This window comes from Leucopleurus acutus (genome assembly GCF_964270905.1).
Source record: "Leucopleurus acutus genome assembly, chromosome: 15".
NCBI classification, from domain to species: domain Eukaryota; kingdom Metazoa; phylum Chordata; class Mammalia; order Artiodactyla; family Delphinidae; genus Leucopleurus; species Leucopleurus acutus.
The window spans coordinates 17,228,176-17,254,526 of NC_139157.1; the positions used below are offsets into that span (position 1 = coordinate 17,228,176).

A 26,351-nucleotide genomic window follows, 5' to 3' on the forward strand; every position below is an offset into this window, starting at 1 on the left:
AAAGAAAAAACAGTGAAGCCAACAATGTTTTACTTTTACAGAGGTCAGAGTTTTGGCAACCTCAAGGATTTGGAACATAGTTGCAAACTCAGAAGTAAGATAAGTCCTTAAATTGTTAAAATAAGCCTGTAAAAAAGTTCTGATACTCTGTAGGGGGTGACAATACAAGAGAACCCCTTAGGTCTGAGTGTAAATTAAGCCAATACATATTGCAAGATAATGACAAAAGAAATACGAGGGCACTACCATCAGGCTGTATTATCTGTAGGGGCAAAATGTCCTATGTGACTTGGTATCAGCCCCTGTGGTCACCACTATATTACAAGTAAAACACAATAATCCATTTTCCTAAAATATTAAGGCTCCTCTTGTAGCAACTCCCTCCCACTGTTGCCCCAGTGTCAATTAAAGAAAATATAAAACGGCCAATAAGGAATTCTCCCTGGATGTGAGAGTGCAAAAAGACTTATAGCTCAGCTTGGGACACACGATGATTGTCAGCTGGAAGAAGTGGTCCTGAGGGGGCTGCTGGGTGATGCGTTCCGTGGCCTCGCTCTCAGGGGGAATGGAGGGGTGGGGAAGGAAATCTGCTCCTGGTTCAGCCCTGAGGGTACCTGTCTGTGTTCCCAGGTAAGGGAAAGAGGCTGTGAAAACTGAAGGAAAAGATTACTCTGTAAACCCAAGGAAGGGCTGTAAATACTAGTGTGGAGAGACAGCCCTCCTGTGTCAACAAGATCAAAGAACCCCCCTCTCCTGGAGATACCTATTGGGGGCTGAAATAACAGCTGATTTTGAAAGGGCCACAAAGTACAAAGCAGAGCGCAGCACAAGCAACAGAGAAGTGGAAGCTGTGATATTCCTTGACAACCAAGGAGAGGCTTCCTAGAACCCAGTTAGAGGCTGGAACCTTGGTGCTTAGAGACTAGTGACCATCAGCTCCTCTAGATCCATCTCTGCCTCCTTTGCCATCTTTCTCCTGGGAGGCTGATGTCTATTGATGGTGGCCTGAGTCCTGGTCCTCTGGCTTCCTTTGGGTTGGGTCAATGGTGTAGGATAGGAGAGTGTAAGGAGAGAGAGGTAGGGTAGGGTGTCTATCAATGTCTAACAGTGCCAACTCCTGCCAGGGTTTTAACAGTTGCTACCTTCCTCTAAGCTTGGAACTCAGCAGAGGTGAGCCCATTTCCAGGGTTATGGTTCTTGATTTAACAACTGTTTTCCCAATTTTCCCTCAGGCTTCAAGGTGGTACAGGCTTCCTGCAGTTGCTAGTGTCTGGTGCTTCACCATCCCTGGTTCTTTTTTTTTAAATTTATTTATTATTAATTAGTTAGTTTGGCTGCACCAGGTCTTAGTTGCAGCTCGTGGGATCTTCACTGCGGCACGTGGGATCTTTAGTTGCGGCATGCAGACTCTTAGTTGTGGCATGTGGGATCTAGTTCCCCGACCAGGGATGGAACCCAGGCCCCCTGCATCGGGAGCGCGGAGTCTTACCCACTGGATCACCGGGGAAGTCCCATACTATCCCTTGTTCTTTAATCCTGGCCACACTTCTGTGAAATAGCACTTCATTCAACTCTCATCAAACCCTTTGAGTCAGCCTGCTGTCTACTGCCTGGGCCCTCTGAAACAGAGATCAAGGTCAAAGCTTCCTCGGATTGAGAGTGAGTTTGGTGAGCTCCCGACTGTAAACTTGGGAACAAATAGAATCATCAGCTTTCCCAGGTAACCCTGTAGCAGAAGGTAATGAAGGTAGAGGACTTGGGGAAATTAGTCTCAGCTCAGGAATGTCAATGAGAATATGACTCTGAAACAATTACCAAAAGCATATGAGCAGGGGTTAAACAGCTGACTACATTCTGAAGAAGCTGATTAGTATAGAACATAGGAGTTACTTTAAGAAAGTTTTCTAGAAGTTGTGAATTTTTAAAGCTAGGTCTTGAAAGAGCAATAATATATATATATATTTTTTGGCCATGCTGTGCAGCCCGTGGCATCTTAGTTCCCCGACCAGGGATTGAACCTGGGCCCAAGGCAGTGAAAACACAAAGTCCTCACCACTGGACCGCCAGGGAATTCCCAAAAATAAAATTATTGAAAAGATCTGAGGGATAGTATGAGTACTGGTAGGTTTAGGAGGGAACAAAGCAGGATGCTATGTCCTATTTTTTAAAACAGCTTTTTTGAGATATAATTCACATTAAAATATAATTCGCCCATTTAAAGTGTACAATTTATTGCATGTGAGCACATTCCCGGGGTTGTAAAACTATCATCACAGCCTGATTTTGAAACATTTTCATGCCCTTGAAAAGAAACTTTGTACCTATTAGTAGGCAATTCTCATTCCCTCCCTCCAAGCCTCACTTCAAGCTCGAAGCATCACTTATCTATTTTATGTCTCTATAAATATGCAAATTGAGAATATTTTATATAAATGGAATCATACAATATGTGGTGTATTGTGACTGAATTCTTTCACTTAGCAAAATGTTTTCAAGAGTCATATTATTTCTTCATTCATCAGTTGATGTATACTTGCGCTTTTTCCATTTTTTCCAAATAAATAATGTTGCTCTGAACATTCGTATACAAGTTTTTGTGTGCACATGTGTTTTCATTTCTCCTGGGTATATCCCTAAGAGTGATATTGCTGAGTCATATGATAATTCTGTTTAACTTTGAGGAACTCCCAAACTGTTTTTCTAAAGCAGCTATACCAGCTTAAATTCTTACCAATAATGAACAAGGGTTCCAATTTTTCTACATCTTCATCAACTCTTGTTATAGTGTCTCTTTTTGTCTATAACCAATCTAGTGGGTGTGACGTGGTATCTCAACGTGGTTTTGATTTCTATTCCCTGTGAATAGAAAAAAACTGCTTTTTTTTTTTTTTTTTTTTTGTGGTACGCGGGCCTCTCTCTGTTGTGGCCTCTCCCGTTGTGGAGCACAGGCTCTGGGCGCGCAGCCCCAGCGGCCATGGCTCACGGGCCCAGCCGCTCCACAGCATGTGGGATCTTCTCGGACCGGGGCGTGAACCCACGTCCCCTGCATCGGCAGGCGGACTCTCAACCACTGCGCCACCAGGGAAGCCCTCTTCTTTTTTAATATAGGCATCTTACAGCTATACATTGCCCTCTAATCACTGCTTTAGTTTCATCCGATAAATTTTGATATGCTGTACTCTTCTTTGATTTCATCTCAAAGCATCTTCTAATTTTTTTTTTTTTTTTTTTTCAGTACGCGGGCCTCTGACTGTTGTGGACTCTCCCGTTCTGGAGCACAGGCTCCGGACACGCAGGCTCCAGACGTGCAGGCTCAGCGGCCATGGCTCACGGGCCTAGCCGCTCCAGGGCATGTGGGATCTTCCCGGACCGGGGCACAAACCCGCGTCCCCTGCATCGGCAGGCGGACTCTCAACCACTGCGCCACCAGGGAAGCCCCCATCTTCTAATTTTCCTTGCAATTTCTTCTTTGATCCATTCATTATTTAAGAGTGTATTGTTTAATTTTCCTATATTTGTGAATTTACATTTCCTTCTGTTAATATATTTCCATAACGTCAGGAAACATACTTTGTATGATTTCAATCCTTTTATATTGAGTCTCGCTTTATGGATTAGCATATGGCCCACCCTAGAGAACGTTCCACTTGTGCTGAGATAAATGTGTACTCTGCTGCTGTTGGATGAGTCATGTTTTTATTTTTTAATCAAGTTTAAAGTACAGAGGTGCTTAGAATCAAACACATTTTCATCTCCTTTACCTTATCCATGGTCAAACTGGGAGAAGAATAATTTCAATCATTTGTTACTAGATATATAGAAAGATATAGATATATAGATATACATAGGTATAGACTATTTTTGCAGCATGGGGACATATCATGTGACTTTGAGAACAAGGCTGTATGAAATCATAGCACCATGGATCTAAGGTTTCCCACTCTCACTTTATGATACAAATATCATGGCAAATCCTAGAAAATTAGAAGACTGGATTCTATGATTCCAAAGGTCCCCTCTAATGTTAAAATGGTAGGCAGATACTTAACTTCCCCAACTCTCACTCTGATCATCATTATTAACCAAGAACATAAGATGTTATCTTAAGGTTCTCGTGAAAATTAAATGATGGCTTTTTTCATTAAACAAGAAATGACATGAAAATGACTTAGTAGCGTGTTTGGTACATAATAACCATTATGTTAGTTGTTTTTAGATACAGATGCTATTTAGATACAGAACGTTAGTTAGGTTTTAGATATAGAACTGCTATTGCCACCAATAAAGAATGGTTTATCAGCTATTTTTCTTCCTCAAGTAAAACATACAGGGAACACTTTGTACTGCTTTAAGGTTTTTGAAACTCTGGCCTGAGCTTGTTTCCTTGCTCTACATGAAGGGAACAGAATATCTTATTTCTGGGTGGCAAAGAGTTTTTTTTTTTAAACAATTCTATGAAATTTATTCTAGGGTACCTAAAAGCATTGGACCACTTGGTGAGGATGTTATAGAGAAAATAAGCATCTGATGGACACGGGCATGTCAGACTAGATAACAGTTTACATCCTTCCAACCTTGAGTCTGCTGAGACAGACAAGAGAGGTTATGAAAATGAGTATTAGCGTGAAGTCATCTTGTGAATCTGATCATACTAATGAAAAAAGGACACACTAATCAATTTATTTCTTGGAACTATATTAAGGTTTTTAGCCTTCCATATTCAGTTTACTAAATCATTTCTGACAGTGTGTTATGGTAAGGTAGTCATAGGAAAGAGTTAATTCATTTCTACCCGAAAGCAATTTACTACCTCTCAAGTGTAGAATAAGGACTACAATATGTTGCTAAACTGATATCCATGCATCAATGGAAACAGGCCCTAGGAACTGAAAGTTTCATTTCCTCCCCAACATCTTGACAACAATCCCTGCTCCTAGAACCCTCATTCAAATATGGGGAGAGGATGGGACAGGCACCCTGTAAATTTACTCTTATTTAAGAGTTGAGAATTTGTAACTAAAGATAACGTCCTGAATTAATGTCTTGCTTCTTGTGCCCCCCCAATTCAGTTTGACCTTTCACCCCAAAGGCTTCTTAAATTTATATAATTCTCAGGCATAAAATCCTGAGAACTTCTTAAAGGATTTAAATGATATCAGGATGTATAATTCTTGTAGCACCAATAAATGCTGAAAAATAAATATCTAAAGTCTAAATTATGAAAAAGAAATCTTTATAACACCATATTGCCCCACAAAATATCATTAAGCTTCCTGGGATTGGTTATAGTCTAAAATTCACACAGCCTCATAAAACCATTCTCTAAAATGAAGACCCAAGAGGACAGGGAAGTTTTGTTTTTTTTCCTTTCCTTACTTCTCCCCAAACCTTCAACGATGTCTAGGATAGAGTGAGTGCTCAATGGATATCTGTTGTATGCATTGAATGAATTCCCTCCTTTAACACACAAACATTTATCTACAAAGTATTTTAAATGCTTGCAAAATGTCCTGTATGCTTTATTTATGAATAACGTAATGATGTCTTGACTTGAGAGAAAATATGATTATCTGTTGGTTCTCTGAGAGCAAATTTATAGACTTAAAGTGGGAAATTGCCAAGTAAGAAATTATGGTAAAACTTTTTTCAAGTCAGCAATTCATTGTATTTTCTTTTAATGAATGCTATTTCCCTTAAAACTTGTAAGTTATAGCCATGCACTAATTTTTACCGAAGGTAGTGCTGCTGTGTTACATTGATGTTTCAATAGGGTTACCAGATAAAATACAAATAATTGCACAATAATTGGTACAAAAATATAAATATCGCATGGGGCATATGTGTACGAAAAAATTATTGTCTATCTGAAGTTCAAATTTAACTGGACATCCTGTATTTTTTTCCTGCTAAATTTGACACCCCTAGCTCAAAGTAAATATCAGTGCTCTCATCTTAAACTGTTGTCACAATCAAATACAAGTTGCTTAATAAATAAATCCATAACTGACTGTCTTATCATTATCTTTTCTCAGAAAAATAAACAAACTAAGGAAGAAAATGGCTTCCCGAGTGACGGCAGTGGTGTGACTCTCCACGGGGCCTCTCCTTTGTAGTTCCCTGAGGTCAGCAGCGGCTCCGTGGGGCAGTGCTACACCCGGACCCAGAGTCCTACCCTCTATGATGAATGAATCCTATTACACGTTACAGGCCCTTATCGGTATGCTTTTCCGGATGGACCTAGAGACTGTCATACAGAGTGAAGTAAGTCAGAAAGAGAAAAACAAATATCATATATTAACACATATATGTGGAATCTAGAAAAATGGTACAGATGAACCGGTTTGCAGGGCAGAAATAGACACAGATGTAGAGAACAAATGTATGGACACCAACGGGGGACAGTGGGAGTGGGCAGTGGGATGAATTGGGAGACTGACATATATACACTAATACGTATAACATAGATAACTAATAAGAACCTGCTGTGTAAAAATAAATAAATCAAATAAAATTAAAAAAAAAAAAGACAAAAAACCAACAGAAGTTTCTTCCTGCTTTTGGAGGAGCAGCGCTGGCCACATGAAAATGTTAGAATTCAGCAACAAAGAAATTCTCTTCTCTAAAGACCTTTCTTCCCTTAGCTTAACCTCACACAGAGGTTAACCCTCCACAGCTGCACACCTTTGACTCTTGACCTTTGCCTTCACAAGTATAAAAATGTGCCTTCAATATTTTGCTAAATTTTCCAAATCCTTTAAACAAGAGGCAGTCAGAGCCTCCATGCGGTGACTCCTGTCCTCAGCACACTTCTTTCCCTTGCCCTGGCCTCCTTCCTCCAAACTGCCACTAAATGAGCAATGAACACTGTATGTACAGAACTCTGGATACCCAGGCTCTGTAGGTCCCAGTGTGCTACCTTTACAGCTTGACAGAGCAGCACGCTTTTCTTTTTTTTCTTTTTTTTTTTTGGCCGAGGCATGCGGCTTGTGGGATCTTAGTTCCCTGACCAGGGATTGAACCTGGGCCCTCAGCAGTGAGACTGTGCAGTCCCAACATCTGGACTGCCAGGGTATTTCCGACAGAGCAGTATTCTAAGCTGATCATCCTTGGGTCAATAATTCAAGCCCCCTGAGCCTCAGTTTTCTCATCTATAAAATGGGGCTATGAATATCATGTGGCTCATAGAATCACATGAAATACTGGGCCAAGGAACATAGTAAATGCTAAGTAAACATCACTATTACTCATATAAGAAGAATGTATTTAAGAATATGCAAATATCCATAGAAATTTGCTTTCTAACAAGTATTCTCTCCTTTAATGTAACAAGAATTTTCAATAAGTTTTAATGGTAACTAGAAATGGCTTAATAAAGTCAATACATATAAGTGGTATTAGAATAATATGGAACTTTAAATTTCATTGTTTGGAAGAACACTAAGCAGTTGGCTTCCCAGCACTTACAGGGAAATTACCAGAACTGTACGGTGTCCTAGTCTCCATTGCTCTAGTGCTGAGGATGGAACATAGCCTGTCAGAATGTCGGATGGAGAAATTGCACTGTGGGGCAAGGTGTGGGCAATCCAGAGTTGGCTCTGCCCAGCAGGTGAAGCACTGCTGTCATCACGCAGCCCTCACCTGGGCTGGAGTCTGAGGGAGAAAGGCATGCTGGGAACAATTTCATACTCTTCTTCAAGCACCTGCACTTCTTCAGATGAGGGGAGAGTGCACTTCTGCGTGCCTCCACCGTGGCGCTGACCATCAGCTTAATCTAAATGTACCACAGGCCACTGAGGAAATGCCTCTCTACCCTGTGGGGTGGCTGCCTTTCATCAGTACTCAGAAAGAAGGTGAAAGAGTTCTTGTTAGGAATAATATTGTTTGTTGCGGTTTTTCTCCATTTCTCTCTCTCTCTCTCCAAGGGAGAAGAAGCTGAGTTAAGAACAGAAATCAGAATCTGGAATCTGCTCACCCAAAGAATAATGGATCTATTCTGCTCAAAAAATGCCTTGATTGTTGATGTGTTTACTTCAGCTCCTTCTCTGAAATTTGAGGACAAAGCAAAATTGGGAGCAAGGAGTCTGTGTGTGTGTGTGTGTGTGTGTGTGTGTGTGTGTGTGTGTAAGTGCGCACACATGTGTGCTGAGAGCTCCTTTCTCTAAGGGTTCAAGGCGCCCCTGTAATGAGCCTGCCCACCCCACTGAGGCATCAAAACTCATTACTTTCCCCCAAAGCTACATTTAAGCCACCTTTAAAGTGGATAGCAGGACACCTGGGGCTCATTTAGTTCATTATCCTGGGCCTCTGTTTGCTCATCTATAAAGTGAAGACACTGGATTAGACACAGTCTCAGACCTTTCCAGATCCAAAATGCTCTCTTGTGATGTTACTGAAACAGGGACAGTAGATTAGAATTTACTCACAAGCAAAGCAAAGTCAACACTGTGTGTGTGTGTGTGTGTGCGCGCGCGCGCACGCGCGTGTGCGCACACGCGTGTGTAAATGTCTTATTAACAGAAAGGACTTACTAAGCATTCATGAAATTCTCCTTTGCCTCTTTCAAAAGTGGGAACCAGATTCGACGCATTTTAGTACAATGGCTGTGGTAGTGGGTTTTACCTCCCATTCTTTGGAAAAGGTAAATGTCAATGTGTAGCACAGAGAGTTGAGGCTAGAAACTACTGAGGTGCTGAACCACTTCAGAAAAAATCTGGTGCTTTTTCCAGGTGATTTTCCACCCAATAAGATAGAAGGGCAGTGAAAATTTTCAAGCCATGTTTTTTTTTGCCCCACGCTCTTTCTCCATTATGAGTGAGGGCTTGGGATTTGATCAGACAAGCTGAGGTTCACAGCGCCGCACTGACATTTATGAAGTATTATTTAAAACCTGGGGCATTAGTGTGTGCAGTCCTTTCTGTGTAAGAATAAAACTAACAGCAGCCACCATGCATCAAGTACTTAGTTATGTTCTAGGCTGGATTCTAGGTAAATGTTTTACCAAATGTTATTTAATCTTCCTACATGTTGGTGAGAAAGGACCTATTACCATCATCCCTATTCGAACTTCATCCCCGTGAGAAAGGATCTATCACCCATCCCTACAGAGCAGTTGGGTAGTTTGTCCAGGGCCTTAGTAGGAAGGGAAGAACCTAGGATTTGTACAATTCTGACCGTGAAGAACGTATTCTCAACTATTCCTGGATTCTGCCACTGGTCTCCATTTGGTCGCCAACCGTGTGACAGTTTCCTGGCTCTGTGGCCTCATTTGTATTCTTGTCTGCCTTCTCTTGTGGCCAAAACCACATCTGCAAAGGAATTCATTGGCCACAGAACTGGATTTCTCTGTGCAGAACCTAAGTGGGCCACTCCAGAAACATGGGAGTGCCCAGCGCTTCGCAAGCATCCTTCTTTGATGGGGCCAGCCCAGGTGTGGCAGGCATACACACGTCATGCTATTCAGAGAACACATTCCCCTTGGTCTCCCCAGAATTGTGGCAAGGGTCCAACTGCAATTCCAAGATTTCCCGTGAAACATTCAGCCGCCCAAACTAGGCCAATGACTCTTTCTCAGGTTTCTTTTGCTCCCAGATGAATCTTAATGCTCTCCGAGTGTATGAGAAGAGCAAATACTCCCTAAGTTCTGATAAAGGAATAGAACCTTTCCTTTTCCTTCTCTCAGGATAACTGGCATGGTTGAACTAAGGTAGGGGCCATGTGACAGCCCAGATGGCAAAACACAGTGTTTTGTGACCTGTGGGAAGCCTCTAGCTGATGGCTTCCCCCAGGATTCTAACTCACTTTGCCTTTTGGACAGGCTACAGGGTGCATGCAGATTATAGAAAATTTAGAGCCTAGCACTAGTGGCATAAATGACATTTCTCAAACCCCCTCCCCATCCAGGACTCGCTGGCTCTGGGTCTCCAGCATCTACCTGCCCTCGCCGCCTGGGAGGGAGCAGCTGCGGAGAAGGGCAAGGGTGCCAGGTACAGGGGAAAGCACCCATCCACAGCGCTGCCCAGGGTCCAGGTGCAGCAAGTGGAATACCAAGACTTCCCTGAAGCCCTTGCAAGACAATCTGTGCACCTGCATTCCAAAGGGAAGAAAAGCAAACAGTTCAAGGCCACTTCCTCGAACCAGGCATTTATCGACAGAATTGTAACCCCACTGGGGATGTTTCCTAGGCTGCTGACTTGTTGCAGGCAAGGAGCCACACCCGAGGAGACAAAGGGCAGTTTCTTTGCTTCCCGCTAGTCCAGGGGTGATCTGGTTCTGAGCACATCTGGAGGGTCATTGCCAGCACCACTGACCACCCATAAGGTTTGGATCATCTCGGGTTTGCAAGGTGCTCTGTGGCCACTCTGTAGGGACCTACATCCAGGTTTAGTGAGCCCTTCCAGACCATTATAGATCATGGTAGATGTGATTCCCCTCTCTGGGCTCCTGTTGATTTAAGTGGACCTTTTAGAGCCTGGCATAGAGTCTATGATTGATGGAATTCACATATCATTTGCTTTTGTTGCTCTGCCCTGATTGAGCCACGTCCTCAGTGACTGAGCTCCCGTGAGACTCAACATTTGAGCAGAATGTCCTTCACAGCTCTTTTCCAGGTGCGGAGCTTGTGTCTGAGTCGTACAGCCCATAGGCCAACACACTCAGGAGTGATGGAAGGCCGAGTATTGCTAGTATCTGTAATAATATCCATGCACCAAAGAAAATCCAGTTTCTGTGGAAGGTTGTATTAGTCCATATCCCAGGATGAAGCAGGGTTGGGGCCTGGGGGAGATGGGTGTCACCCTCTGCCAGTGGTGGGTGACAGGCAAGCTCAGAACTCAAGGCAGGGTGTGGTTTAAAACCTTGAAAAAAAATGAATTGGATAAGCATTCACATTGGATGGCTTAGTTATATAGCTTCCCAAGGCAGGAAATAAGACTAAACTATGTCTTCCAGCTGCATGATTCTATGAAAAGATCAACACAGAAGACAGTTCTGTCTACTTTCTAATCTCAAGTAACACTTAAAAACACTTCATTAAGTACATTTTACAAAGGTATTTCCTTCCTGTTCCATATTCTTTCTTTCTTTCTTTCTTTCTTTTTTCTGCCTGATCTTGCTACCAGTGTTAAAGATGCCAGCTGCTCTTTTTCAGGAGGAACTTAACTAAATTCTTTTAAATCTTAGTATCTATTTTTCTTGGTTCTAAACTCTTCTTCTTTGCCATGTCTGGATTTTTCAGTTCTTTTCCTTATACCGAGTGTTCAAATGCCTCCAGGAGACCAGCAATAACAAAGATAACAATAACTATCTTATGCCCCAAGCTGTGGCTTTCTTAACCTCAGCCCTTATTTCTGGCTTTCATTTGATTTCAAAGAGCGTTTCACTACTTAATAGATCAGTCACATCTTGCCTGTCCCTCCATCTCTCTTGGTTTTCTCCTGAGAGCTGGCTTTGCTTAGCATTCTTGGAGAAAGCTTGGTCTGCCTCATCAGATGGGTGAATGGCTCTCACAATTTGGAGGCACTGAGGATGGACAGATGGGAGGAAGTAATTTCCGTTACTCACATTAGATTGAACCACGTGAAACTGCCAATACTGGACCATTTTTTGACCTATAAACATAACTTCATAAGTTTAAACTAATATAGGAGTTTCGGGCTCATATTTATGCAGTGAATCAGTTTTCCTATAAATTCTATTCAGCCAGAGAGAATCAGATGGTCTTGCTCACTGAAGGCTCCCTTCATGCTGAATTCCACGTTTTTCTGAAGATGATAATAGCTAGCATTTATTGGACAGTCCTGCATCTTCTCATGTGATCCTTACATCAATTCAGTGAGGTAGGATATATGACTCCCATTTTACAGATCTGAACACAGAGGCTCAGAGAGGCTGTGTGAAGGCAGGTCTGCCTCCCTCTACCCCCATGCACTTTTCCCATTTTACAGATCTGAACACTGAGGCTCAGAGAGGCTGCATGAAGGCAGGTCTGCCTCCCTCTACCCCCATGCACTTTTCCCATTTTACAGATCTGAACACTGAGGCTCAGAGAGGCTGCGTGAAGGCAGGTCTGCCTCACTCTACCCCCATGCACTTTTCCCTCTACCACACAGCCTCATCTCTGCATTAACCTCTCTTCTTTTTTTGGCCGTGCCTCACAGCTTGCGGGATTTCACTTCCCTGACCAGGGATTGAACCCAGGCCCGGCAGTGAAAGCGCCGAGTCCTAACCACAGGACCATCAGAATTCCCCAACCTCTCACCTTTTTAAAGCTCTTCCTGATATTATTCCTTTTGAAGTGATTTTGCCTAAAACAGATATGGGCAACTTTTCCACCACCTGATCTTCATTGGGCTGTAACTGTCCAAGATATGATGGTGATGCCTCCCTGTTGATAGGGAAACTGTAGGAACAGTGCCACTTATTTACCAATCTCTGGTCCCTCATTTCCTCAAGTATTGATAGAAATACTTCGGCATTATACGTTTTTGAAGTTGTAGGCAGATGACCGATTTGTACGTGTTACAAACAAACTGGGAACCCAGAGCATGAATGTATCATGTTTATAGATGCCATCAAATAAAATCTAAGAAATTAAATTAATCTGACACATACTTAATGAAGTACATAATCATTATTATGTTTCATAGTAATTAGGCACAAATGGGATGCGTTCCACGTAAATAATTGTAATTGGTTTGACTGTGCATAGATTTTTAGGTTTTTATTTTCTGATCACATTTAGTTGTGTAAGATCTATGAAGGGTGTCAGTGTGGACCTGTGTTCCCAGATTCCACCACCACCACCACCACCATCATCAGCAGGTGCACTGACCAGCAAGGTGTGGGTCTTGCACCCCTTCCCTCAATAGTTAGGATTTCCTTGTCCCCTCCTTCCCCAACCCTAGCCTAGGATAATTGCTTCGTGGGTTGTAGGAATGCCCCTTGTACCTCTCCTCCTGCTGTGCTTCTCCCAGACTCACGTTCCTTCAGCAGCTGCTAGAGCTGTACTTTTCTGTCTCCTTGGGTGTCCTGGATGCTGAAGGCTTGAAGTGACTAATCTCTGGGCTTCACTGTTGTGGATGAGAGTGAGGCTGGGTTTAATGTGAAAGAGGATGAGACAGACACAGGAAGGCAAAAGAAAGTTTTAGGCCTGGGCTGCTGGCTGAGTGTGGGATTTCCATGCTGCCAGTGACCCTATTCCTATTGGTTGAAACCAAGGGGAACTTATTGGATCCCATAACTGAAATATCAGGGGTAGATTCCAGGGCTGAGGAATATCTTTAGGGATCTGTGTTTCTCTTTCCCTAAGCTTTGCTTTTCTCTGTGTTGATTTAATCTTAGGCAGGCATATCTTCATGGTGGGAAGATGGCCATCAGCAGCTCCAGGCTTAAATCAACCATCTCAGAAACAGGAGGAAAAAAGCACCTCTTTTTTCAGTAGTTCCAGCAAAATTCCTGAGATCAACTGTGATTTGCCTGGCCCTTACCTGAACTAAACAGAGTGGCCGTGGGCTCTCGTGAATGGCTAGGCCTCCATCACAGGAGAAACTTTAGATCTGGAGGTGGATTCAATCCCACTAGACCACGTAGACAGATAGTGGGCAATAGTGGGCTGCAAAGGAAAATTGGATGCTGTTATCAGAAAAGGGATTTCAGAGTTGGGCAGATTATAGAAATTACAGAGGTCCACTCTAGCTGGTGAAACAGAGGGCAGAGAGAGCACAGGTAAAGTGGCCTCTGAGCCCCCGTATCTCAGAGAGTTGGCTCAGAGAAGAGGAAGTATGAGGATTAAGGTAAGTAGAAGAAATGGGAGTAGATACGATCTCAGTGACCTATTCTACCTATTAAGTAGGTCTTTCAAGACCTTAAAATGAACAAAAGTTTTACTTTTCTGTCCTTTAAAACATCTCCCTATACTGCATGCTGTTATCTGAAATGTCTTTAATCATGGACAACCCTTTATTCTAAAAACAGGGAAAACAGATTTAAGCGCCAATGCCCTGGGAAAGGCAATACAGAGGTATGAATGTGTTGCAGCCAAGGTAGAAATGAAAATATCTTATCATGTCTTGTTTTGATAAGGAAAGAGAACAGGGAAAAGAAAAGAACAGGGAAAGAAATGCCATTAGAAGAGAAAAGAAAGAAGAACTGTAGATGATTAAAGAGAGAAGAGAGTCAAAACTCACTTCCCAAATTTGTCAATGTCAACTCAGTTGATCCAACGCAAGCAGTGGCCACAAGACTGACCTTAGTGGAAATTCTATAATAGCATGTTTTTACTATTGATCTCTTTGCTTTTAAAGCTTCTTACTTTATTGAATGAGAATGGAACTTTCCAAGTTTAGTATTTGCTCTTAGTTGGGAAGTCTCTATAGCCTGGACAATCTTGGCCCAGTTAGGTCATAATTCAAACTAGTGAGAAGAATGCAAGATAAAACATGTCACAGGAGAAATTCACTGGCGCTCAGCCATATCCAGAGCCTTGGCATGCCTTAGTAAAGTTCAGCTTTTCTCCCCCTTCTCTGATATAATCTGCGTTTTGCTAAACAGGACTTAAACAAACTTGAACTTTATTCCAGAAAAGTAAAGAGAAAGCTTTGATACCCCTGAAGGCCCTTACATTTCAGAAATTCAGGTTTATTCAATATTTAAAAGACACTGAAAACTGGTACACTGTGTTCCCCTCAGTGTGACACCATCTTAATTGTACTTTCAGTGAACGAATGAGTGTCTGGGAGGCTGATCCTCCCAGTGACCTGGCTCCCAGACCTGACCACATGGGTTAGACCATCACTTGAAGATATTCTGAAGATTTCCCAGTAGGGGTTAGTAATGTGAGGACCACAGTCCACAGTAATGTGACACCACAGTCCAAGCGTTTTTATGATATTCACTCTTGCACGTGAGAAATATTTCAAAGAACTTCAGCATGGGCCCAATGATATTCTAAAAGCACCAATAAAGAGAATCAACACTACAAAATGGTGTCCTAATTATCCTGGGCTCTTATCAAAAATACTAATATTCTGGTCAAGTATAATGACAGGAAAATGTCAGGAATGGTAGGGGGTAGGATTGTGTAAAGAAAACGGCAGTCTGGAGGACAAGATGCCTTTTCATCTCTTTGGTACAACATATTGAAATCTATAATAGTAATTTTAAATTTAATTCCCAATTCTTAACTTGGAGAGAGAAGGGAAATTCTTACCATATATCTGGGCATCAAAGACAAAAAGCTAAGGGTGTTGGTTGTAATCATAGATAAAAATGAACATGCACTGAAACTTAGACTTTGCTCACAGAATTCATGATTATTATTTGCATTCAGAGTTGCTACACAACACATGTATGCAGGCAGGACAGAAATCAAATCACCCTCTGGTTATATATTAAAGGAAGTAGCATCTCCAACTCCTATTTCCCCATGTGCAATACTCATTACACTTGTTTCTATGTTCCTATTTTCAGTTGTTCTCCGAATCCAATGGCTTTATCAGTAACAATTATCTATGTCTCTGAGGCTAATCAGCTTAAAAAGAAACATTTGCCTGAAAGCCTTCTCTTTAAGTTTACTCTGGACAATGGCAAAGGCTACCACTAGCTACTGTGAGGACCTCCATGGGGGCCCCATCCAGACAGATGCATCAGACAGGCCTGGAGACTCCTGTGGAGGGGGGCCCCTCCCTCTAACCATTTCACTTCCTTTTACCCTCAAATCAACAGGAAAGGAAAACAGCAACAAAAATCAGGTTAAGGGCTCTAAGCTTGAGACTGTGAGGCATTTGAAATCAGGTAGGATCGGGTAGGATCACACCTTTACACACGGATGGCCAGATGGCTGTGTTTGCACAACGTTAGTCATCCACCATAGGGCTGCCCCGCCACTGACTCCACCTTCTCCCTGGGTCAACACCAGCGGTTCCCTCCCTCCTCCTTCCCTGCCTGCTATTAGCTCAAAGTATAAAATGCTTCTCAGATTATGGATTATATCAGGTGACCTGACATAATTAACCCAAATAGTCCATTGAAACTGACCTAGTATCTGTTTGTTTTGCACAGTAAAATGGAAAAGGTGCACACTGTGGGAGATCTGGCCACTTCCAGTTAACTGCCTCTCTGCTACCCTAAAGGCTGGAAGGTGAAATCTCTGAGAAATTTCTCTGGTCTTTGTTAGGTAGCCAGGCTTGGATGTAAATGATTTGGGCAACATGTATGTTGGCATTTAGAAGCATAGACTCTGGGGCCAGGTGCTGAGAACCAGGTGAGAAATCATAATCTGATTGCTACCAGGACATTTTTCTGATGGTTCGACCAGGTGTGTGTGTGTGTGTGTGTGTGTGTGTGTGTGTGTGTGTGTGTGTGTGTGTGTGTGTGTGTGTGTGTGTGTGTGTGTTTATCCTGTGTATGTCTGTGTCAGCTCTAGGATTGGCGTGGAATTTGCCGAGAGGTAGGAAATTACAGAACTAAACGATCATTCTTGAGGCACACACCCGTGGCAGGTAAGAAATAAAGCAGTGGGGGCATTTTTCTAAGCTGGGAGGTTGTTCTTGTTTCATGTGAAGATGAATATGTAGTTCAATCCCTTCCCATGGTTTTTGTATTTTTAATTATACTGAGTTTTAAATAGTCAATTTGAAGACACCTGTGTGTTGTTTCTTTTTACATCTCTAACCTAGAAGACTGTGTTTCTGGGACTGGGACAGGCTTGAGCATGACTCCCATGATCCTCTGCTGCAGGGATGCTCATCTCACAGGCACATCCCAGGGCTGCCCTGTCACTTACTCAGCTTTCTCAAAGTGATTAAAAAGCACACTTGACACACGTGCCCTCTTCAGAGATCAAGTTATAATTAAATCCAGGAAAACTCTCTGACAGCTGGAGCCCACGTTTTGAGTTTGGTATGTGTTCTTGCAAAAGCCCACAGCTATAGCTGATGTGTCGCTGCCACATGCCCGGTGTGGGTGACCCTGGAATGTTTGTTCTGCCTACAGTCTATTTTGCTTGGTGAAAATGAAAGCCCACTAGTAAAGTAAATTTGCTTTGAATACAGATTTAATCATTTTCTCACAAAACTGAAGCTCTCCGTGTCCCAGACAGGACAAAAGGTTAGTTTGATATTGTGCCAACAAACAAGGAACCATAACTAAGTAGTTGAGAATAGGTAAACACAAATGGCTTGGGAGAGGGGGAAGTGTCTGGTGTGATGCCAGTGTGGGGACCAGATTTAACAGCTTCATCAAAGGGAATGTGTTAAATGCTCATTAACTGAATTTACAAATGATCCCCAACTGGGGGGTGTTGCAAACAACAGAGGAATAAACACACACACACACACACACACTCATTACATGCACATGTGCATACAAAGCAGGAAATGAAGGAGCATTCTGCTTGGAAAATAAATCCAAGATAAAATAGTTTTAAATATAGACATTCAAGGAAAGCATTAACATAGATTTCATACAGGATTAAGGGAACAACTTGTCAATAGTAAGCTGCTGTCTCTGGTGAAGGTTATTGGGCCACTGCAAAGGGTAGGAGGGGAGACCGTGCCCATGGTGGCAGGGGGCGTGCACACCCCCAAAGGAGCCTGGAAAAGACCTGAAACACACTCAGAAGGAAAGCAGGGGCCACTGGACACCAACGGAGGCAGAGTAGAATGCTTGATGGTAACAGACCACCAGATTCTAAATATTTGTTCCTGAAATCCCTAATTTTCTAGGGCTTCAGGAGCCATTGACCCAGGCCACACTGTGGGTCTTGGTGGTGGAGGAAGGGCCACAGTGGATCACACTGGCACCCCACCATCACCCTACAGATGCTTAAGAAGCCATTAGGAACAGCCTTCCTAGGGTATTGTTTTGAGTGTTGCAGAGGCATCTTGAGGAAAAAAAAGTGCATTCTAGATCTTCAGCCGCATCCTGATGGCATCAGAGACTCAGAGTGAGAACAGCACCTCTACTCGCGCCCCAGCCCTGAAATCTGACCCTCTAGGCTTCCCCTGCTGACTCCTGGGGCAGCACGTGGAGGGAAGGCAGGGTGGGTCAGCAGACTGGCCGATGGGACACCTGGGCTGCAGTTCTGCTTCTGCTGATAAATATTTGTGTGACTGGGGGCAAGTCTCTGGACCTCTCTCTCTGGGTCTTAGTTTCCTAATAAGATCAGATTTTCTTACTGGAGAATCCATGAATTAGCTTCAGGGAGATCTCAACTCCCTTGTTTGTAAACATTTTATGTGAATGTGCATATGTGCTTTTTTAAAGAGAAAGAACACATCCTTTAGGAAAGAATCATATTTTAAAAGCTGTTCATGATGTAAGAAAGTTAACAACCACTGACTATCACTGGATTATTCCTAAATTTAGCTGGCGCTAAACTTCAATCCTTACCCCATACAATCCCTTCCATCTCTAACCCATATAAACAACCAGAGGTTCAGGTAACAGAGCAAGCATCTGAGGCACCTGCCTATCATAGGTCACAAACCTGTAATCCAGACATCGTAGGTGTGTTTGGACTGAAAACCACTGGAGCCTCTTGGCTCGATTGGTTAGAACATAGGAAAAGTAAGTTCAGGGTTGCAGGTGTGATTCATGCTTAGACCGTTTCTTCACTTGAAAAGTAGAGAAAGGGGGAAATACTTCTACCAGAATTACCATAGGAAGCCCTACTCAGGCATCTTGGAACTTAAGGAAAATAGTGGAAAAGAGAAAAATATATAGCGTCTCATGGCTTTTTGAAAAACAAATGTAATGTCATACCACGTCCTCAGCCAAACCTTGTCAAGGGTCCTCTGGCTCCCACCCTGTGAAATGGCTTTTCTTGGCCCCGCAAACACCCAGAGGCCACAATGTAAAGTAATAGAAACATGGTAGGGTGCTAGGTGCTTATCTCCTTTAGCCCATGTCACAACTGTAGCAGGTGGATAGTGTTAGCTTCATCCTCATTTTCCAGGTAAAAAAGGGGACTTTGGAAATGGGGAGGCAACTTTTCTAAGGCCACAGATGGCAGGTGTTGGAGGCTGGATTCAAATGCAGGCAGTCCCACTTCAGATCTTACCTACTGGTTCAACAACTGTGTGGGATTCCCATGAGGGCGTGAGGGGAGAGGGGAGAAGGGCCGGAGCGGGAGAAGGAGGTGGCATCACGTATGTTCCGGTGCACGTACGTTCCTGCTCCTGTGGGCACCCCATAAGTACAGTATGGATTGGGTACCGAGCTGCTTGAATTTTACCTCCTAACTACTTCCTTAGACAATTACTCCAGCATATTATGTTTCAAGGCCAAACAAGTCAATCTCTCCCTCTCCCTCCCTGTGTCCTTACCCCTCTCTCTTATCCTCTCTTATTCTCTAACCAAAAGACCCTATATTCTTTTTTTTTTTAAAAAAAACACCTTTTATTTCTATATCTGTAAAAGATGCTAAGTGACCTGAGTTCTTTTTGTTGGTTTGGCCTCACCATACGGCTTGCGGCATCTTAGTTCCCTGACCAGGGATCGAACCCATGCCCCCTGCAGTGGAAGCGCAGAGACCTAACTGCTGGACTGCCAGGGAATTCCTGACCCTATATTCTTGAAGTTCTGTTGCTTAAAAAGTCTGTGAGGGACTTCCCTGGTGGCGTAATGGTTAAGAATCTGCCTGCCAATGCAGGGCACATGGGTTCGAGCCCTGGTCCGGGAAGATCCCACATGCCGCGGAGCAACTAAGCCCGTGCACCACAACTACTGAGCCTGCACTCTAGAGACTGTGAGCCACAACTACTGAGCCCGTGTGCCACAGCTGCTGAAGCCCACGCGCCTAGAGCCCGTACTCTGCAACAAGAGAAGCCACCACAATGAGAAGCCCGCGCGTTGCAATTTGGAGTAGCCCCCGCTCGCCGCAACTAGAGCAAGCTGGCGTGCAGCAACGAAGACCCAACGCAGCCAAAAATAAATAAATCTATTTAGAAAAAAAAGTCTGTGAGAATACAAATTCAGAATAATGGCTACGTTTGTAGGTGAGGGAGGGCATGTGAGAGGTGAGAAGTACAGAGTGCCTTTAGATGTATAAGTTTTATGCCTTCTTAAGCTGGACCATGGGTATGGACTTAATGGTTTGTATGTTTTCATCTGAAAAATGTGAATATTATTAAATATTAAACAATCTTTTTCACAGTCAGCCTGAAAAAAGATTTACTTGGCCTTAAAAATGTTCATACCACTTGACTGAGCAGCTCCATTTCTGGGAATCTATTGTGAGGAAATAATCTGAAATGAGGGCAAAGATTTATATGCCAAAGGTTCATCACAACGTTATTTCTAATTTAAAAATCTTGAAATAATTTTAAAAGCCTAACAAAGAAGAATGATTGGGCAAATTATGCTGCATCTGTGAGCTGGAATATTATATATACTTCAAAAAAAAGATGCTTACGAAGTGTTTTTAACGGTATAAGGAAACACATTTGATGAAATTTTAAGTGGAAAATCAGAATATGAAATCACGCATAAAATAAGATTTCAGAGCTCTGGAAGAGACTGAAAGAAAAAGACTTGAAAGAACAAGGCAAATAGTGGGCACCTTTGTGTTGTACAACTGTGGCCCTTTGGACTTGTTTCTAAGTTCTAATTTTATGCAACTGAGTATAAATTACTTTTATTTCATTTTTTTTTTTGGCCACGCTGCACAGCCTGTGGGATCTCAGTTCCCCGACCAGGGACTGAACATGGGCCACAGCAGTGAAAGCACAGAGTCCTAACCACTAGGCCACCAGGGAACTCCCAGTATGTATTACTTTTACAAAATGGAAAAAATAAAACTAAAAAATTATCTGCTTATTGGTTCTTGTCATCAAAAATCTTCTGATATGTTCCTGTATTGGCAATTGGGATGACTTTTGTTCCTTAGCCTAGATAATGTGTTCCTGCCGACAGAATAACTCACAGGGTTATGGACGGGCCTTCTGGAGCTCCTGGTCCCCAAACAATTCAGTGTCTCCTGTTTTGTGTCATCTATTCCAAGACTAGATGGAGATGAGGAAAGCCCAGTAGGAGACCCAGGTAGATGCACATGCTTCTGACCAAGTAGGGAAGAACTATGGTCGTGTGAGGTAAGGGTGTGAGGTTTCTCTGGCGTGTACACACACACACACACACATACACCCTCGCCTCCCCACAGTGTCCCTGCCCACATTCCACCTGGCCTGCGTGCCACGGGAGGAAGGTATGTGGCAGGAGTCCAGGGCCTCTGAGGCAGCTGTCTCAGGGCCCAGGTGGCCGCAGGGCAGCAGTCACAGCTGGCAGGTGGAGAGTGGGCGCGGGAGGGAGTGCGAGCTGCTCTGGGATCCTCTCTTCTTCATGGCCCCCTCCTCCTTCTTCAGTTCAGTCATTCACCCCAGAGGAAAGTGTCTGGCTAGTTTAACCAGCTGCGGACGGCTCAGAAGAAGGAAGAAATAAACCTGGGCTGAGCTGCAGTCAAACGATAAGCCTTGTGGAGCGGGGTCCCCAGAGAGAGCTGCGAAGCAGCTGGTTGAGTCTCTTCAGGTTTCCTTCCAGGGATACGTGAGTGTCCTTCCCTGCCCCCTGGATACATCTCTAGGTGTGTCCTCACCGCAGAGAAATGAGTTATGCTTAGAAGCAGAGGCTGCAGCTGGGGAGAGGGCTGGACATATTATAGATGGAGGAGAGGGTAAAAATGCAAAAGGCACCGCCTGGGGCTCCTTACCACAATCTTGATCAGATGTTAAAAATATATATATTATGTATATTTATTATCTATATATTTATATACTTTATTTATCTTATTTTATTTTTGGCCATGTGGAATCTTAGTTCCCTGACCAGGGGTCGAACCCGTGCCCCTTGCAGTGGAAGCGCAGAGTCCTAACCACTGGACCGCCAGGGAATTCCTCAACATACTTTAAATACATATTTACATTTATTTAAACTATAAATGCTTTAAAGATGTTTGATATATATTTACATATTTTTAGAATATATTTAAAGATGTTTTATATATGTATGTTTGATATGTGTATAGATACATGCTTTTTAATCATCATAATATCAGGCTGAGGTTAATAAGCAAAATTTATTAAGTGAAGTAGTACTCAAGGCCTTACTCCCCTTCTTCCCCCCCCCCCACAGAGTTCCCTTCTTCACCTGCTCCTTCCCTGACATGACCACTCTTAGCTCTTTTGGTTATTTTATTTGTTTGTTGCTGGCATTGTCATCTTTCTAAATTATGTGCCTATCCTGCTATTTCTTAGATTCTTTTCCCCCCGCTACAGACATACAGATATTATCAATTGACTTCCTAATATGAAAGATGATGATTTAACATTCCATCCTGCCTCCTTCCCCTACCCCTCCTTATTTTCCCTTTTTTTATCCTCCCAATATAATGATTGTGTTACCTCGGGTCCTCTGAGAAGCAGAAAACGAGGCAGAATTAGAAATGAACGAGATAAAGCGGTGGTTCCCGGGCAGATCTGACACCATGGAGGAGAGGGGCAAGGAAGGAAGTTTGGGTAGGAAGATACTTAGACTGCAGGGTAGTTCTGAGAAATTCAAGGCCAGGCTGATGCTGAGACCCAGACTAAAAACCGCCCAGTGAAGAAGTCTTGCACTGGGCAGCAATGGCTGGCCCTTGTCTCCCTGCTGTGCTCAGTCACTGGCTGGGAACCCAGGAGATCAAGCCTTCCCTGAAGACAACAGTGGATTCCCAAGGCGGGGATATACCCCTGAAGCAGGTTGTCCTTTGATAGGAAGTCTGAGTGGTCCACAGCCATGGCCACCTCATTTATATTCTAATTTATGGTTTTGTTAATGTTCAGTGCTTCTACTATTGTGACCGAATGAATATTGTTCATAGCTGTGTCATATTGTGTACTATAACCATATTTCTTTTCATTATTTTTCCTTTCTTGGAGTTTTCTTCTTTATTACTTTTCTATCTATATGTCCATTATTCTGCTCCAAATCTTCTGACAGAATATAAAACACCCTGCAATATGATGGAACCCATTGGTATATCAGTCAGTTCCATTTCTTTATTTTTTTGATCTTTCTGTCTGGAGCCCCATTCTGGGTTGGTTGTGCTTTGCTTATTCCCTCATTTCAGTGGAGCAAGTCTTCTAAGAGCTTGTTGAGAAGGGATGTAAGTGATGTAACTATTTTTATTTATTTATTTGGTTGTGCCCAGTCTTAGCTGTGGCAGGCGGGCTCCTTAGTTGCAGCTCCAGGGCTCCTTAGTTGTGGCTCGCCGGTTCCTTAGTTGTGGCATGTGAACTCTTAGTTGCGGCATGCATGTGGGATCTAGTTCCCTGACCAGGGATTGAACTCGGGTACTCTGCATTGAGAGCACAAGATCTTATCCACTGCAGCACCAGGGAAGTCCCGATGTAACTATTTTGACCCCTTATATGCTATAAGTCCACCCCCTACTTGATCATTTCTAGGTTAGAAGTCATTTGTACCTCAGAATTTGGAAATGACTGTTCTTGGCTTTTAGGGTTACTGTTGAGCAGTCAATGCCATTCAGATTCCAGATGGTTTATGTGACCTTCTTTTTGCTTTCTGGCAGCCTTTAGGGTCTTCTCTTTATCCCTAGTGTTCTGAGATTTCACAATGATGTGCTTTATTCTCTATGTTGGGTGTTAGGCGGGTCTTTCTAATCAGGAAACTTCTTTCACTTCTGGGAAATTTTTGTTTATTATTTCATTGATTTCTTCCATTTTGTTTTTTCAGCTCTCTCTTTCCAGAACTTATTATTTGGATATTTGACCTATTGGACTGATCATCTAATTTCCTTAGACTCTGTCCCATTTCCTATCTAGTTCTGGCAGATTTCCTAAACTTTATCTTCGAAGCCTCTTAAAAATTCTTTCTGTTTTCAGAATATTCTTTTTTTTTAATTGTATTAGTTTTTCTTCCTCTTGCCTCACTGAGCATACTCAGTGTGTATATGCATGTATGTATACACATAAACAAAAATACAAGAGAACAAATCCATACTTTTATTTATTCACTTTTCAGTAAGTTTAAATCTTCGAAGGGTACAGCATCACACGGATTCTGTGTCCAATGGCCTTAGGAGGAAGGTTGCTTTGGAATTTGGCACCAACGGTGCCGCTGGTTCCATGAGCTTGAGTTATCTTTCCCCAGACTACTCTGGTTTTGTTGGGTTTTCCCACCAGGAGTTACTGTGTTCTGGAAATTCCTTGGTGGTCCAGTGGTTAGGACTCTGTCTTTCACTGCTGAGGGCCCAGGTTCAGTCCCTGGTCTGGGAACTAAGATCTTGCAACCCATGGGGCACGGCCGAAAAAGAAGTTACTATGTTCTTTGCTTTGTACACAAAAGCACATCTCTTGGCTAGACAGAATTTAGTTTCATCTTGAGCATGTACACCTTCAATTTTCAGAAAAGCTGTGTGCTCCCTCTGGTTCCAGGGACCCCGCTTCTAGCCAGCAAAAAAGGCCTTGGACCATAGGCTTCCAGATATATGTCGTTTTAGAAGTCCTGTTCCCAGCAGGTTTCCAAAAGCTCCAAGATGGCTGAAAGAGCCTCAGTGTGTATTTTCAATGCAATTCTGTCCCTCAGATTGTCTCTGCTACCTTTGAGTTCATTTTCCCCACCCATCTGTTTAGCTGTCGTTCACATCCACAGCTTTCTCCTGTTATCTGATGATTCTTTGTTTATACTTAAGACTGAGGCACCAGAAATCAGATTGGAAGCCCTGCATTGTGGGGCTTCCTTTCCCAGAACCTTCTTAGGGTTCTCGGTTCCAATACGCTTGTTCCTGTGGGTGTTCTCCACACCCCACACCCCATGTAATTAATTTTCAGTTGCCTCCGTTATATTCCACATCAGTTGCTACTGTTTCCCTCAATCTGTGTTCAATCTTCCCAACTTTTGTTGGCATTTCTCATTTCTGTTATCCACCCCCCCATCATTGCTGTTCTTGTGGTTTTATTTTATTTCCCTCCTTATTTCAATTTTACTGCGATTTGAGGAGGGAGTGGCGACAAAGAACGTATGTTAATGCAATGTAGTATGTATAACGAGACATCATGCTTCTCCCATGTCTTATTATCACACTTTCAACACGCTCCATATCAACAGTCTATCTCAAAAATGGTTGAAAAGGTATCTCTTTTGTAGAATGTGCTCAGAGGAACAACTGCCCATCAAATTTTCTTATCCCAAGATATCCTTCTTCTGTGACACTCTTTTGATCTATTTCTTCATTAAGGTAATACAAGGTTACCATTTACCGAGGACCTACTGTGTGTACTTTACACTCAATATGTCTCATTTCATCTTCACAGAATCCCTGCAAGGTAGGCATTATTATACCCATTTTACAGACAAAGACTGTGGCTCAGAAACTTTTCCCAGGAAACTCAGCTGACAAGATGTGGAGCCTGGATTCAAGGAGGCATCAGTCTAACTTCCAAGCTGACTGCTCTTTCCAGGGCACTTTGCTGCCCATCCCCAGGGGTTGTTCAGAGCTTGGTGACAGCTGTGACAGCAGGAGTAACACACCAGGAGCTCTTTGATAGAATATAATTTCCATGCAGGTAGAGCCCTCACCTGCCTTGTCTACATCCATCTCCCAAGCACAAGAATAATACTTGATGCATTGAAAACACACAATCAATATTTTTTAAACAAACCAATGAATGAATGGATGAACATGATATCCTTTAATTCTCAGAGCAACGCAGTCATAACTCTTACATTACCCTTTCACAAAAGGTTAGAAAACAAGTTTCAGAAACTTGAGATTTCTGTTTCCTGGGGCTCTGCCCTTTCTAGGAAGTGCTGTTTTTATGTAATCTGAGGAATAACCCGTGCTAAGGTGTCAGCTAGGACCTGAGAGGGTAGCTGAGTTGGCTTGGCTTCACGAGTTCAGAATTATTCATCATTGGAGAAGGTGCAGAGGAAAGGGAACCCTTCCACACTGTTGGTGGGAATATAAATTGGTGCAGCCGCTATGGAAAACAGTATGGAGGTTCCTCAAAAAACTAAAAATAGAATTACCATATGATCCAGCAGTCCCACTCCTGGGCATATATCCAGACAAAAATATAATTCAAAAGATACATGCACCCCTATGTTCATAGCAGCACTATTCACGATAGCCAAGACATGGAAGCAACCTAAGTGTCCATCGACAGATGAATGGATAAAGAAGATGTGGTACATATATAGAACGGAATACTACTCAGCCATTAAAAAAGAACGAAAGAATGCCATTGGCAGCAACAGGGATGGACCTAGAGATTATCATACTGAGTGAAGTAAGTCAAAAAGAGAAAGACAAATACCATATGATATCACTTATATATGAAATCTAAAGTATGACACAAATG

General features: G+C 42.8%; 1 pseudogene across 1 annotated transcript; it reads right to left on the minus strand.

Moving 5' to 3' along the window:
• Positions 1–23,598: 23,598 nt before the first annotated feature.
• On the minus strand, positions 23,599–24,615 carry LOC309972033 (large ribosomal subunit protein eL33-like; annotated as a pseudogene). Its single transcript has 2 exons — positions 24,314–24,615; positions 23,599–24,186 (listed from the first exon to the last, which is right to left on the minus strand). The product of its transcript is annotated as a large ribosomal subunit protein eL33-like (transcript).
• Between the last annotated feature and the right edge of the window lie 1,736 nt (positions 24,616–26,351).